Source organism: Dermochelys coriacea, chromosome 16, assembly GCF_009764565.3.
Source record: "Dermochelys coriacea isolate rDerCor1 chromosome 16, rDerCor1.pri.v4, whole genome shotgun sequence".
NCBI lineage: Eukaryota > Metazoa > Chordata > Testudines > Dermochelyidae > Dermochelys > Dermochelys coriacea.
The window spans coordinates 1,346,808-1,362,384 of record NC_050083.1 but is presented as its reverse complement, the minus strand read 5'-3'; the positions used below and the strand labels follow the sequence as shown (position 1 = coordinate 1,362,384).

Here is a 15,577-nt window from a genome sequence, read left to right as displayed (position 1 = left end):
CAGGCTCTGGAGTGGGGCCGCCTTCAGGGTCCTCTCCAGCATGCCCCTGGCACTCGGGGCAACGATGGTGTTGTCGTTGGACCTGATCTGTGGCACCAGGACTCCCAGCTCCTGGCGCTCCTCACATCACTCCCAGCGGCAGACAATGTGCTTCCCCAGGCGACGCGTGGCATTGCGAGCGCGGGACCACAGTGAAGCGATGTCGCCACCGTCCCGTCCAAATTCACCATCCAGAGAACCGCTCAGGAATCTGGCGGTGTCTTGGTTGGAGGGGGCTCTGCCGATCCGCTTCTTTGTTGCGTCATGGAGGGCGTTTGCTGCGATGTTCCTTACCATGGTGTCGGGATACGTCAGCAGGCGGAAGGCGTGGGTGATCACCGCAATGTCACACAGGTCACCCATGCGGGGGACATTGGCACCACCATGCCTGTGGGCGATATAGACCAGCTCGTTGCTGGCTCTCTGGGAAAGGAATAGCCACTTCTTCACCAGCTGCCGGACAATCTTGTCTGCCTTATTGAGGGGTACCTTCGCCACGGCGGATCCCCTTAGGACGAAAGAGATGCGGGGGATCAGGAAGGTGTTCAGGGTGTTTATCTTCTGCCGGTTCTAAGACAGAGTCTGTTCTCAAAGCAATTCTTTGTAACAACAAATACTCACACAGAGAAAGACTCAAAGCAATACTGTGTAACAACAGAAACAGCACCCAGAAACTCCCCGCCCTTTTGTTGTATTCATCTTGCTTTGTTAACAATTGTGATTAAAATAGAGATAGAGGATGTATGTGGATGGATGCTTGGTGTGGATAATAACTGAATGATCAGGGAGGTGCCAGCCTAAGAATCCAGTGCCCATCGGCTGAAGAAGGCATCAAGTGGAAATAACCAGAGGACCCCCAGAGGGCAGACTGGAATCCACCCAACAGCCTCAAGAATGGGAGAACCAAAGAACAAGATAACATCTGGCAGCACGGCGCCATCAGGAATGTGCCATCTGCTGATTGATTCAGCAACAGCATGATGAAGCAATTCCCACAGAGTGGCTATAGTCCTATAAAAATGGACTCTAGAAAGTGAGAACTTTGGGGTCTGATTCTGCAAACCAACTTCCAGGAGCATCAGATGTGTATCTGACAAGGCCCTGCTCCCTCCTCATGTCCAGGCCACCTGGCCAGTGGCTTGGCATGAGCAACTCTAAGGCTGGTAACTATGATAACAACCTTGCAGAACCTGTGTGTGTGTGTATGAATGAATGTGTGAATAAATATGAAATTGAATGGAATGTTATAGCTATAACTGCTTACTATGATTCTTTCTGTATTCACAATAAATGTGGTATTTTGCCTTTTCCCCTTTAATAAGATCCTGCTAGGTTTTATTTTATTGGTATAACACCATTATTCCTCGTTCTGTCATCTGCTACCACTGAGAACAGTCTAGATCCATCCTCTTTGGAACCCCCTTTCAGGTAGTTAAAAGCAGCTATCAAATCCCCCCTCATTCTTCTCTTCCGCAGACTAAACAATCCCAGTTCCCTCAGACTCTCCTCATAAGTCATGTGCTCCAGCCCCCTAATCATTTTTGTTGCCCTCCGCTGGATGTTTTCCAATTTTTCCACTTCCTTCTTGTAGTGTGGGGCCCAAAACTGGACACAGTACTCCAGATGAGGCCTCACCAATGTCGAATAGAGGGGAACGATCATGTCCCTCGATCTGCTGACAATGCCCCTACTTATACAGCCCCAAATGCTATTGTCATTCTTGGCAACAACGACACACTGTTGTTGCAGGCTGTGTGTCAGCATGAATCCAGTAATGTTTCTGAATACATAGCACATGATATGTAACATAATGTGGCTGCCACACAGACAACTTCTCTTCCCAGGCCTTGCTATCATAATCAGTCTGTATATCATGGGAGGATCTTGAGGCCCCAACTGAGATCAGGTCTCTGTTGTGCTATGTGTTGTACAAACATATAGTAAGAGGCAGTTCTTGTCCTGCAGAGCTTGCAGTCTAAACAGACAAAAGGAAGCAACGGTTCAGTAACTCACCCAAATTCACAGGGGAGTGACAGAACCTAGATCTCCTGCCTTCTTGCATAGGGAATCATCTGCCAGCTTCCTAACTGCTGCAGTGGCTACCACAGTGGGTATCAAGAGAGATTCCCCGTTGGTGTAACCATGGGGCTATTTGCAGGGCACTCTCTGTGGGGGCACCCGTGGCATTAGAATTAGCTTCCCCCTATCAGGAATAGCCTGAATCTGATGACCTGCCAGGCATGCTACAGATCTTCTCTTTTTTGCTGGGCATTTGAAAATGAGGGAGAATTATCAGGGCTGTGAATTATGGAGGGGAGGGCAATTTGAGCAGTTAGGCTGCCTGTTTAACTGGTTGCATAAATCCGCATAAACAAATAATAAAACAAAGCAGGTGTCCTTCTCAGAGGTGGTCAGATGCCCCCCACTGGATCCTGGCTTTGCAGAGCCCCCAATCCCACCCACCTCCCAGCCAGAGGAAGCGGGGGAGAGTCAGCCCTCCCTTGGGGAACTGGTTTGTCAACCATCAGGCAAACACAAGGCTCTTAGAGTTGATGATGTAGCTATAACATAAAGGTCAGGCAGTCTAATGATTCCTGCTGAATCAGAATGGGATTCCTATGAACAGGTGTGTGTGATGTGGCAATCCAACTGTTTTGCAGCTGATTAGAAAGCACTGCCTCCAGGAGCCTTAGTACTTGTACTCACCAGCAACCACACACCACACAACAGAACCACTAACCCAGGAACCTATCCTTGCAACAAAGCCCGTTGCCAACTCTGTCCACATATCTATTCAGGGGATACCATCATAGGGCCTAATCACATCAGCCACACTATCAGAGGCTCGTTCACCTGCGCATCTACCAATGTGATATGCCATTATGTGCCAGCAATGCCCCTCTGCCATGTACATTGGCCAAACTGGACAGTCTCTACGTAAAAGAATGAATGGACACAAATCAGACGTCAAGAATTATAACATTCAAAAACCAGTTGGAGAACACTTCAATCTCTCTGGTCACTTGATCACAGACCTAAGAGTGGCTATACTTCAACAAAAAAGCTTCAAAAACAGACTCCAACGAGAGACTGCTGAATTGGAATTAATTTGCAAACTGGATACAATTAACTTAGGCTTGAATAGAGACTGGGAATGGATGAGTCATTACACAATGTAAAACTATTTCCCCATGGTATTTCTCCCTCCCACCCCACCCCCCACTGTTCCTCTGATATTCTTGTTAACTGCTGGAATTAGCCTACCTGCTTGTCACCATGAAAGGTTTTCCTCCTTCCCCCCCTGCTGTTGGTGATGGCTTATCTTAAGTGATAGAATCATAGAATCATAGAATATCAGGGTTGGAAGGGACCCCAGAAGGTCATCTAGTCCAACCCCCTGCTCAAAGCAGGACCAAGTCCCAGTTAAATCATCCCAGCTAGGGCTTTGTCAAGCCTGACCTTAAAAACCTCTAAGGAAGGAGATTCTACCACCTCCCTAGGTAACGCATTCCAGTGTTTCACCACCCTCTTAGTGAAAAAGTTTTTCCTAATATCCAATCTAAACCTCCCCCATTGCAACTTGAGACCATTACTCCTCGTTCTGTCATCTGCTACCATTGAGAACAGTCTAGAGCCATCCTCTTTGAAACCCCCTTTCAGGTAGTTGAAAGCAGCTATCAAATCCCCCCTCATTCTTCTCTTCTGCAGACTAAACAATCCCAGCTCCCTCAGCCTCTCCTCATAAGTCATGTGCTCTAGACCCCTAATCATTTTCGTTGCCCTTCGTTGTACTCTTTCCAATTTATCCACATCCTTCCTGTAGTGTGGGGCCCAAAACTGGACACAGTACTCCAGATGAGGCCTCACCAGTGTCGAATAGAGGGGAACGATCACGTCCCTCGATCTGCTCGCTATGCCCCTACTTATACAACCCAAAATGCCATTGGCCTTCTTGGCAACAAGGGCACACTGCTGACTCATATCCAGCTTCTCGTCCACTGTCACCCCTAGGTCCTTTTCCGCAGAACTGCTGCCGAGCCATTCGGTCCCTAGTCTGTAGCGGTGCATTGGATTCTTCCATCCTAAGTGCAGGACCCTGCATTTATCCTTATTGAACCTCATTAGATTTCTTTTGGCCCAATCCTCCAATTTGTCTAGGTCCTTCTGTATCCTATCCCTCCCCTCCAGCGTATCTACCACTCCTCCCAGTTTAGTATCATCCGCAAATTTGCTGAGAGTGCAATCCACACCATCCTCCAGATCATTTATGAAGATATTGAACAAAACGGGCCCCAGGACCGACCCCTGGGGCACTCCACTTGACACCGGCTGCCAACTAGACATGGAGCCATTGATCACTACCCGTTGAGCCCGACAATCTAGCCAGCTTTCTACCCACCTTATAGTGCATTCATCCAGCCCATACTTCCTTAACTTGCTGACAAGAATGCTGTGGGAGACCGTGTCAAAAGCTTTGCTAAAGTCAAGAAACAATACATCCACTGCTTTCCCTTCATCCACAGAACCAGTAATCTCATCATAAAAGGCGATTAGATTAGTCAGGCATGACCTTCCCTTGGTGAATCCATGCTGACTGTTCCTGATCACTTTCCTCTCCTCTAAGTGCTTCAGGATTGATTCTTTGAGGACCTGCTCCATGATTTTTCCAGGGACTGAGGTGAGGCTGACCGGCCTATAGTTCCCAGGATCCTCCTTCTTCCCTTTTTTAAAGATGGGCACTACATTAGCCTTTTTCCAGTCATCCGGGACTTCCCCCGTTCGCCACGAGTTTTCAAAGATAATGGCCAAGGGCTCTGCAATCACAGCCGCCAATTCCTTCAGCACTCTCGGATGCAATTCGTCCGGCCCCATGGACTTGTGCACGTCCAGCTTTTCTAAATAGTCCCTAACCACCTCTATCTCTACAGAGGGCTGGCCATCTCTTCCCCATTTTGTGTTGCCCAGCACAGCAGTCTGGGAGCTGACCTTGTTAGTGAAAACAGAGGCAAAAAAAGCATTGAGTACATTAGCTTTTTCCACATCCTCTGTCACTAGCTTGCCTCCCTCATTCAGTAAGGGGCCCACACTTTCCTTGGCTTTCTTCTTGTTGCCAACATACCGGAAGAAACCCTTCTTGTTACTCTTGACATCTCTTGCTAGCTGCAGCTCCAGGTGCGATTTGGCCCTCCTGATATCTTTCCTACATGCCCGAGCAATATTTTTATACTCTTCCCTGGTCATATGTCCAAGCTTCCACTTCTTGTAAGCTTCTTTTTTATGTTTAAGATCCGCTAGGATTTCACCATTAAGCCAAGCTGGTCGCCTGCCATATTTACTATTCTTTCGACTCATCGGGATGGTTTGTCCCTGTAACCTCAACAGGGATTCCTTGAAATACAGCCAGCTCTCCTGGACTCCCTTCCCTTTCATGTTAGTCCCCCAGGGGATCCTGGCCATCTGTTCCCTGAGGGAGTCAAAGTCTGATCACTCTCCTTACAGTGTGTATGATAAACCCATTGTTTCATGTTCTCTGTGTGTGTGTGTATATAAATCTCTCCTCTGTTTTTTCCACCAAATGCATCCGATGAAGTGAGCTGTAGCTCACGAAAGCTTATGCTCTAATAAATTTGTTAGTCTCTAAGGTGCCACAAGTACTCCTTTTCTTTTTACTTGTACACACTAGCGCTTACTTCAGTGTAACGGGGTGTGGAAAAGCCACCCAAGCGTCGTACGTTACACAGACCTCAGGGCCGGTGTGGACAGTGCTCTGTCAGTGGGAGAAACTCTCCTGCTGCCATAGCTACTGCTGCTTGTGGAGGTGGAGTAATTATGCCAAGGAGAAAGCTCGCTCCTGCTGGCATAGAGCCTCTGCACTAGCAGCGCTACAGCGGCGCAGCTACATCAGAACAGCTCCTGCAGCAATTCTAGTGTAGACCAGCCCTTATTAATTTTCCTTTCTAAAGCTGAAGCTCTTTCTGATCTCTGGTGGCCCTTTGCTGACAGCTTTTAACTTTCCATGGGGACAGGCCCTGACCTAAGGCCTGTCCCAGCAGTGCCCTCAAATGCTTCCTCTGCTTGTCATGCTGGGTGACATTTCTGCTTTGGCCATGCACAGTTGATCTCTGGCGAGCATCTCTCTGTCTAGCTGACCTGCAAGCAAGAGCCACTGTGCTCTGCTCTACACTGCACTGCAGCCTGGCCCAGGCTGATAATGACCCCAGCGTCAAGGAGGCGGAATGATGGTTGACAGTCAGCGATGTACTGTCTCTCTTCAGTGCCCCACATACAGCTCAGGCCCACCTGCAATTCTACGCAAAGCCTTTAAGAGGGCGAAGGCACTCAACTACATGCCTGAAAGCCGTAGGGCTGAGTCGCGTTTGACCCCGCACTGAAAAGGCCACATCTCCTTTGGGTAAGGGCAGACAAAGGCTGGCCACCCCGCTCCCTTGTGTGCTGTTGGCTGTGAAACCGAGGTGCCTTAGCGGCCTGAGCCTGTGAGCCATGAGCTTGGGGGAACTTGGACTTGACTGACTTTAAGGGGGGGAAGGAAGGGGAGCTACAATGTGATCTTCGGGAAGAAGGGCGTACTGTGGTTCTGAGTGGGTTTCCTGGGGGTTGGAATGGGATCCAGATTTATATAACAATAGGCCTGACCCCAAGCCCTGGAACATCCACAATCCAGTTCCTGATCAGAATGTAACAGCTGCCTTCTATCATTCGAATAGGTTGAGCATCAGTCCATCTAGACACATGTCCCTGAATACAGATACTGCGGAGCCTGGAAAGATGCTGCACCATAGCTGGTATGGTTGGTCTGCACACTAGAAATCAGAGAGTGGCAAGCCTGAGTCACTTTGTTCCCTGCAGGACTGATGGTGGTGCTGCTTTGTCTGACCAAGCCTGACATGAGCGGCTCTGGCCAGGGCTGTGCTACGCAGCGGAACCTGTTTCCATCTCTGCATGCAGGGGATATTTTCAGTGTATTCAGTATGTACATTTACAGGAGGGTACAAAGAGACTCATTCTCTAATGCAGGCCTGTGGGGGAGTGCAACTGATTTTCTCACAGCCCTGCATTCACCTTGTGAGTTCTGGTTTCCCCCACAAGTCAGACTAACCCTTGGTCTGACTGATGTCAGAGACGTATCTAATTATGCTGATTTTTTCCCAGCAATAGAGACACTGAACCTGATTCTTGACTATGAGTCATCATTTTCAGTAGCACCCTATAAGTGTAAAAAAGATACCTTTCTGAATTAGTTGTGTCTTACACCTCTTTGCACAAGTGGAGATGAGAACTGAGGGTGCAAAGCAGTTGGAATAGGGTCACAGTGTTCCATTTGCATGGGACGTACCTTTTAAGAAGTCTTACACTTCCACAAAACCCTGGACTTTATAATGCAGTCCTGCATGGGTGATGCATTTCTTCCTGTGCATTAAACTCAGCCCAACTCCCAAAATTTGCACCTGGGTTTTGACACCCTGCAAAGATCAGGGATCTTTTAGTAATACCCACAGGCTGTAGGTTCATGGATGGAAAAGGAGGGTTCAGCAAAACCAGCTCCTAATAATGTAACAGCCCCTGCCCCTGCCCCTGCATCCTAGAGTAAGCACTGGGCATGAGTGCAGCCCTTGCTTGTTGTGCTTGTGCCTTGTAGGCAGGAGAGGAAGCATTAGCAGCTGAGGTCCAGTGCCAGGAAGACACTGTCTCTGTGCTCTGAATGGAGAGGAGAGGCCAGGCCGGGGCCATTCACTTGAGCTGAAGCCCAGCACAGGGGCCTGTTCTGGCCTAAATCTGCCTAGAAGACTTTCCTCACAGCGCTGGACTTTTCCAGGCAAAGGGGGCATGGTTCCCTTGTCTAAATGCCTAGGTGCTGCTGGGGCTAGTATCCCCCCTGTGTAACAAATCCCTTAGGCGACTCTGCTTGTTCTGAGCAGCCAGATCCCTTTAAACCGTTAATCCCCGGAGCCTATCAGGTCAAACATCAGACCCAGCCCCAGGTTAAGAAGCGTAAAGAGTTTGGAGCTGACATTTTATCCCATGCCATTAGCACCCGCTGCAAACTCCAGCAAGTGTCTTGGAAATGTCAGCTCAGGGGAAGCCAACAAAGAGCCAGAATGCCTCCTGTCCAGAGGCTCCAGGAAGCAGAAAGGATGGAGAGGTGAGGCACAGCCTGACTTAGATAACTACATACACTCCCTGGGACCACCCAAGTCAGCAGCTAAGGAGCCTCTTCTGGCCTGGTGACAATAGCCCTGGTGACAATAGCCTTGTGGCTGTTGATTTCAGGGCAGCCACATCCACCAATGGGCATCTCTCAGGGGAATCCCAGCTTCAAGAGCAAGAGGATTTAGTGTTGAGAGTGTCAGAGGAGTTCTAGTGCGGGCCACAGCCCTCAGCACATACGGGCAGGCTGCTGGAAGCCAGGAGAGCTACATGCACAGATGGTATACAGGGAGTCACAGGAACAGTATTATCATTGCTCGCATTGGTTCATTGCTGCTTTGACACAGTTACTTGTGTTTGGCCCAATAAAGAATCTGTGGCTGAGACTGCCACGGTCTGCATTTGGCTATTATCACAAACTTCTGGCTGAAGTAGCAGACCCCTGCTACCTGTAGTGGTGGTTGGTTTGGGAGTGTCTCCCAGCTCAAATGGCTTTACTTCACTGGTGCCAGAGTGAAAAACAGCAGCCCACTGTCTCTTACTCTCAGAAGAGCACATTCTTGCTTGGGGTGCTTGACCCAGCCCATTAGGTATGAGGGGCCAGGGTCTCTGCCACATGCACTACAAAACCCCGTGTGAGTACCAGGGACAGTCACAGTCAATGGGGTATAGGGACTGCTACCTCCAGGCACACCAGGGATGGGGTATAAGTCCTCTCAAAGGGGAGGGGAGGAGTCAAAGCCCCGACACATCGTGTTCCTTCTGCATCAGCCTGTGGAGTGTGGGAGGTGTCACAGGAGCAGGATGTGCCAGGATGTGCGTTACATGCCATCCTCCTGTGCAGTAAGCAGATTGCTGAGGCACAAACCTTCCCGTGTTTCTCTGGGGGCAGCTGGCTCTGCACGGCCCCTTACTCAGGGTTGTGTCTCAACAACATGATCAAGCCCCTAGGTGTTTTATATTTACTTGACAGCATTGGCCCTTAAGTACATGCATTGCAGCTCCCATGTACTGCCCCTGGAGCCAGCCAGGCACCCTTAATGGTGAACATCTCAGGATTCAGAGACAGAGGAAACGTGGAAAGTCCCCTGCTCCTCACCTGGCCATTAAGTAACTTCTGGCCTCAGAAGGCTCCACCGTGGAATAGGAGCCCTTTGCTGTCAGGAGTCTGCAAATGAAGGAAACAAGCGAACATGCTTCTTCCTGTTTGTAGCTGATGGTGACTACCCCTCAACCCTCCAGATCCAGCCTGAGAATTACCTCAGGACCATCCTGGTCAAGGGAATTTTGAAACCAGAACAAGAAGAGACCACAGAGAGGACAGATTTCTTTACACAACATTCTGCTCCGGGAAGGAGAGAGAAAGGTTTCTAGTGCCACAGCATCTTCCAAGATGCTGAAAAGGCTCCCTGTGAGCATGGATGGGCTGACACTCTGGGTGGAGTGAAAGGAAACAAGCCCTGAACTATTTCATTGTGTGACACTGCACAGACTGCAACTCCGTTGTGGGAGAATCTTGGTGGGGAGTGCAGTTGTTTGGAGATAAACATGGTTCTTCTACATGTGGAATGGTTCCACTGTATTCATACTACTGAGCCATAGGACAAGCCAGGTGTAAACTCAGCAGGATGCTGGGTCTGAGCTGTGATCCTGGGGCACCCAGTCCTAGAACAAGTCACTTCTCTGTTGTGCTGCAATATAACAAATCACTGCATATAGCATTCAGCAAGACAGAAGAAGGTTCTCAGCTTACCTTTGCCTTCACAGTGCAGTACTGGGAAGCACAGTCACCGCTGTGAGAGCTGACAATGCACTGCTGGAGAATCTGTTGGCAGGTAAACACAGCGAAGTTTTAATCCAACTGTGCAGCTGTACAACGTGGATGGCGTGTACAGAGTTATTCAGCCAATCAGCCCTCCCTCCCCACGGCAGTATCTTTACTTGCCATACAGTGCCTTCCTGACACACCCCTTTGGCATATCCAGCCCTGTCTGTTTATTAACGGGCAGGTCTCTTTCTGCTCCTGTGATGACGTTTCTCTGGAGCATGTCAGCTCACAATAGTCTCATTTGCAGAAGAAAACCCCACTATTTCCTTAAGAGGTTTATAATGAGACTTTTGTTTTCTTTGACTCTTGCTGTGTGTAAATGAGGTGGGTGAATGTAATGTATGCAACAGCAAAGGGCTAATCGCATCATGGGAACCCAGACGCAGTGCAGCCAAGAGCTGGGCAAGCTTTCCCTCATGGACCTGCCAATGCGCCTCTTTGCTGGTCCAGTGTTCACAGTCCCTCCCACTCCCCAGAGCTCTGCCAGCTCACCTCTGTCCTGACCTGCAGCACCCCCTCGTGCCGTGCTGTTCCCATTCTTGGTCCTGTTCAGCAGACACTAATACTGCCAAATAGCTCATGTAACACCCCCCTACAGGGTAGACTTGTGGCTGCCCCCAGTCCACTTTCCACTGTGAGCTCAGCATGTGCTGAAGTGCCCAGGAGGTAGGTACAAAAAAGGGGACTTCGATTCAGGGTTGCAATTGCTAACTCCTAGGCACCTTGCTGCCTAGGGGACTCCACTGCCTGGAGTTAGACACCCAGACTCCTGACACAGTGCATAAGCAGGGGCACTGGAACAATGCATACAGTGGGGATGCTGAGAGCCACTGAACCAAACTGTAAAAAGAAAAGGAGTACTTGTGGCACCTTAGAGACTAACAAATTTATTAGAGCATAAGCTTTCGTGAGCTACAGCTCACTTCATCGGATGCATTTGGCAGAAAGTTAGGTGGCTAAATCCCTTTGTAGACCTAGCACTTAGCCTCTCTGGATCCTTTTTTGTCAAATGTGGGTGGTTATTCTTTCTTCCTCCCTTTGGCTAGATGGGGTATTTAGATGGTAAGCTCTTCGGGGAAGGGACTGTCTCTTACTCTGTGTGTGTCTAGCACAGCAGGGCTCTGATCTTGGCTGGAGCGTCACACAAACAACAATAATGCATTCACTCTTCTCTTCATTGCAGTGGGACAGTACATTCTCTAACACCTTCACTTAGGCTGGTTGCCTGCTACATCCTGAGTTCATTGCTACCCACTGAAATGCTGAGGCATGATCCCAGCAAGCTGGAACGGCAGCACTCACAATGGAGTCCAGAAACCGGTGACGTGGGAACTTTAAATTTCCAATTTATACTAGCAACAACTGCAGCATCGGACACTTTCTAGGAATGAATGAGCCACAGATGCCAAACTCACAAGGTTTATTGCCCTCCCATCCCAATAATAATGTTGCTCCTTGATAGCCATTTGCTTCACTGGAGGGTGTCACCCACAAGACTCCACATAGTTGCCAGAATGGACGTTAGTCACATAGGACCTCATTCTTTCAAAGATGCAAGTCAAGAGCAATCCCAGGGAAGTCAGGAGAGTTACACCAATGTAGAATAGGTGGGAGGTCAGAATCAGAACAACAGACTCTAACCAGTGTGAATCCTACAATGAATATTACCTGTGTCTGAACAGTAGTAAGAAGATGCAGTATTGTCTGTTAGACTAAGCACAGGCTTGGAAGCTAGGGACTCCTCAGCTCCTCAGTCCAAATCTTTGTGCTTACATGCACTGACTGCCGTTGTAGTTTAGGGCAAGTAACTCACCCTATCTGCCTTAGTTTCCCCATCTATGAGTCGACTATTACAATATTTATGTACAGGGTGTTGTGAGGATTAGTTAGTTACCTTTGCTCTTGACACTTGGGCCAAGAAACTTTTCGAGGCTTGCCTGAGAGCCAGACTCCTGTGGTACTTCGGACTTAAGATGAAGCTAACTTTAGAGGGTGGAATTTTACCAAGCAGTTGCCCTTATCATAGCCTGAAAACTGTTGTAGGAGGTATTTTACCAAAATATGGAACAAATTTCTGTAGAACAGGAAACTTGAGAAATAGCCTAAGGGAAGAGGAAGTGTTTACTAAAAAGAGGAAATAGATAAAGCCCAGCATGATGTACAACAAGGGTGTAACTGTTGGATCGTATTAAAGAAGTTCTGTATTAAAATCACAAATGAGTTTGATTCCCCATAGTTAAAATTCCAGGGTATTACTAATTAAGAGGTCTCTTGGTCTTTGGTATGGTTTCTCTCCCTTTATGTGTGAAACTTGCAAGCTGCTAATTGCTAATATGCATCTGACAAGGCCCTGCTCCCTCCTCATGTCCAGGCCACCTGGCCAGTGGCTTGGCATGAGCAACTCTAAGGCTGGTAACTATGATAACAACCTTGCAGAACCTGTGTGTGTGTGTGTGTGTATGAATGAATGAATGTGTGAATAAATATGAAATTGAATGGAATGTTATAGCTATAACTAACTGCTTACTATGATTCTTTCTGTATTCACAATAAATGTGGCATTTTGCCTTTTCCCCCTTTAATAAGATCCTGCTGGTTTTTATTTTACTGGTATAACATTTTGGTGGAGAATTGCGAAAGGGGGAATACTGGTAAAAAGCCTCAGTTATTGTAAATATTGGTGTGCATACCGCCAGCTCTATTGAGCTAGGCATTTCTATTGGGTTAACCAGACCTGCTGGCCTCTGGGAAGGTAGCAGGGAAAAACAGGTTAACCAGACCTGCTGGCCTCCGGGAAGGTAGAAGGGGAAAAATACATAGATTAAGCTACGATTACTAAACCTAAGTCCTATTGCTCACTGAGGTATCAGGGGCAGCAAGAAGGCCTAAGGGCCAGGCTAAGCTACTCGCTGGAATAAGGAGTAGCAGGTTCAGAGACTCTAGGCTGTGTCACTCGCTGACCTGTGCGAGGTGTGATGAGGAAATTTGATAAGCTATGATTTCAGAATCTAGGCTGTGTCACTTGCTAAGTAATACCAGAAGTGACAAAGAGACTGAAATATCCATGTTAAGATGTTTAAAAGAAAACAGGGTAAGCCAGTACCAGAGGGAGGAATAGAGTCAGAAGGAACTCCAACCTCACCTTTTGTTAAAAAAATTACACCTTTTAAACAAATCCTTCAAAAATTTGGGCACAGTCCTTGGACTAAACAAGCCCTAGCTGATGTCTGCACTATTTTGGACCTAGAGGATAGATTGGCTCAGTATATCTTCATATACAAACTTTCTAGTGCTGCCAAAAGAGATGCAGTAGCAATTTGGTTGTTGTGGGAGGCATGTAAGGATTCTTACCTCTGCTTGTCTTCATGTAAAGAGGAAAAGGCACAAACGGAAAAGGGAGCAGACAATTGGAAGGTGCTGGCTACAAATATTCAAAGTCAGGTGAAAATAGTGAAAGAGGCACTCCAGGAATGCAGAGAGAGAGAAAGATTCCTGGCAGACCAAGCTAAAGCCTCTGAGAAAATTGAAAGAGAGAATCATGTGCTCCAAGGTATGGTAAAGAAATTAACCTTGAAGCAGGGCAGAGCACCTGCAAATCTTAGTAGTTGTGAATCACTAATTAAGAGTCTGAGACAAAAATTGGGCATTGCCTCTAAACAGGTAGCAGCCATTACAGCAGGTGAAGGGGGAGAAGGTCCTATGTATGGCACTTCCAGGCATAATTACAAAGAGAAAAGACAGTGAAAAAGTTAACTCTGCAGAGGCTGGAGGGAATTAAGTAGCTAAACTTTGTGAAAATGTTAAAAAGGAAAAGTGTTAGAGAAAGAGCATTCTTGGTTTCTTTGCAGCCATTCTGAAGGAAAAATGGGCCCTCTTCCAAAGAAATGTCTGTAAATTAGCCAGGCAAAAATAAACTATCTGATTAAAATCATTTGACTGGACAATTTAGTCAAATTTGCTAAAAGAACATAATAGGAACTTAACTGCCTCAAATGTATAAAGGGAATGTCAGATGTAAAAAACAGAGCAGTGTGGAAGGGATGTTAAGGAAAAGAAAATGTGTATGTATCTATCTATCTCTCTGTGTATAAATATGTAAAGTTCTAAGGACCAATTGGTTTTGTTTTTGTTTTAAATAATGCCACTAAAAATCCATTTGACTCTTTAATTCAAAACTGCAAAACTGACAGACCTTTTTGCTAGACACAGGTAATTAGTGTTTGGATTTGGCATTTAACCCTTAAAAGGTAACTCAATGCTTTACAACAGGTTTCAGAGTAGCAGCCGTGTTAGTCTGTATTCGCAAAAAGAAAAAAAAGAGTACTTCTGGCACTTAGAGACTAACAAATTTATTTGAGCATAAGCTTTCGTGAGCTACAGCTCACTTCATCGGATGCATTCCAATGAAGTGAGCTGTAGCTCACGAAAGCTTATGCTCAAATAAATTTGTTAGTTTCTAAGGTGCCACAAGTACTCCTTTTCTCAATGCTTTACAAAATTTAAAATGTTTTTAAGTTGTGGCTGCAGCAGGGCAGTCAAAATCGGGAGAAAAAAAATTCTGGATTCTTTTTGTTTGTTTGGTTTTCGTTTGGTTTTGTAACAAAATAGCAGATGAGAACTGTAGTAAAAAATATAAATAAGAAATTAAAAAAGACAGTGCCCTCTGAAGCAACAACAGGGGTGAGGCGCACAAAACAAAAACAAGCAATGTTAGAAACACTGAGCCTTAAAATGGCTCTGAGTAATCAGGCTGTCACTTTGATAAAGGTACATGAAAATTCTGCAAGCAAAAAAAAAAGAAAAGAAAATAAATAGTTACACCTTATGTAAAAATTGATATGGATAATGTTATAGAAGTTAAACTATGGAAGGAATGTGCATTTGCCCCAGAACGTGTGCAGGGTATATTGTAGAAGGGGCAAAAGAAATGCAAGCATACCATGCTACTTAATTAAAATGCTATTAGGGCTCCAAAGGGAGCCATAATAGATTGGGTTTTCTTTTTCAGATTGCTGTGTGTTTTGGAAGCAGAAGTTAAAAAAGTAATCAAAACTCTGGTGAAAGTTGATTGTGTCCCTTTTAAGATAGAGTCTCTGAGCTGCTGATTTCAGAGTAGCAGCCGTGTTAGCCTGTATTCGCAAAAAGAAAAGGAGTACTTGTGGCACCTTAGAGACTAACAAATTTATTAGAGCATAAGCTTTCGTGAGCTACAGCTCACTTCATCGGATGCATTTGGTGGAAAAAACAGAGGAGAGATTTATATACACACACACAGAGAACATGAAACAATGGGTTTATCATACACACTGTAAGGAGAGTGATCACTTAAGATAAGCCATCACCAGCAGCAGGGGGGGGAAGGAGGAAAACCTTTCATGGTGACAAGCAGGTAGGCTAATTCCAGCAGTTAACAAGAATATCAGAGGAACAGTGGGGGTGGGGTGGGGGGGAGAAATACCATGGGGAAATAGTTTTACTTTGTGTAATGACTCATCCATTCCCAGTCTCTATTCAAGCCTAAGTTAATTGTATCCAGTTTGCAAA

At 46.7% G+C, this 15,577-nt stretch overlaps 1 protein-coding gene across 2 annotated transcripts in view; it reads right to left on the bottom strand.

The window, feature by feature from the left end:
* Positions 1-10,108, bottom strand: part of LOC119844043 (ectonucleoside triphosphate diphosphohydrolase 8-like) — an 80,966-nt gene extending 70,858 nt beyond the window's left edge. Inside the window, exon 1 of one of the 2 annotated variants that reach the window (XM_038374187.2) lies at positions 9,959-10,108. The gene's annotated coding sequence lies outside the window, so the exon portion shown is untranslated. The remainder of the gene's footprint in view (positions 1-9,958) is intronic. The other variant, XM_038374184.2, reaches the window with a different exon arrangement.
* Positions 10,109-15,577: the final 5,469 nt, after the last annotated feature.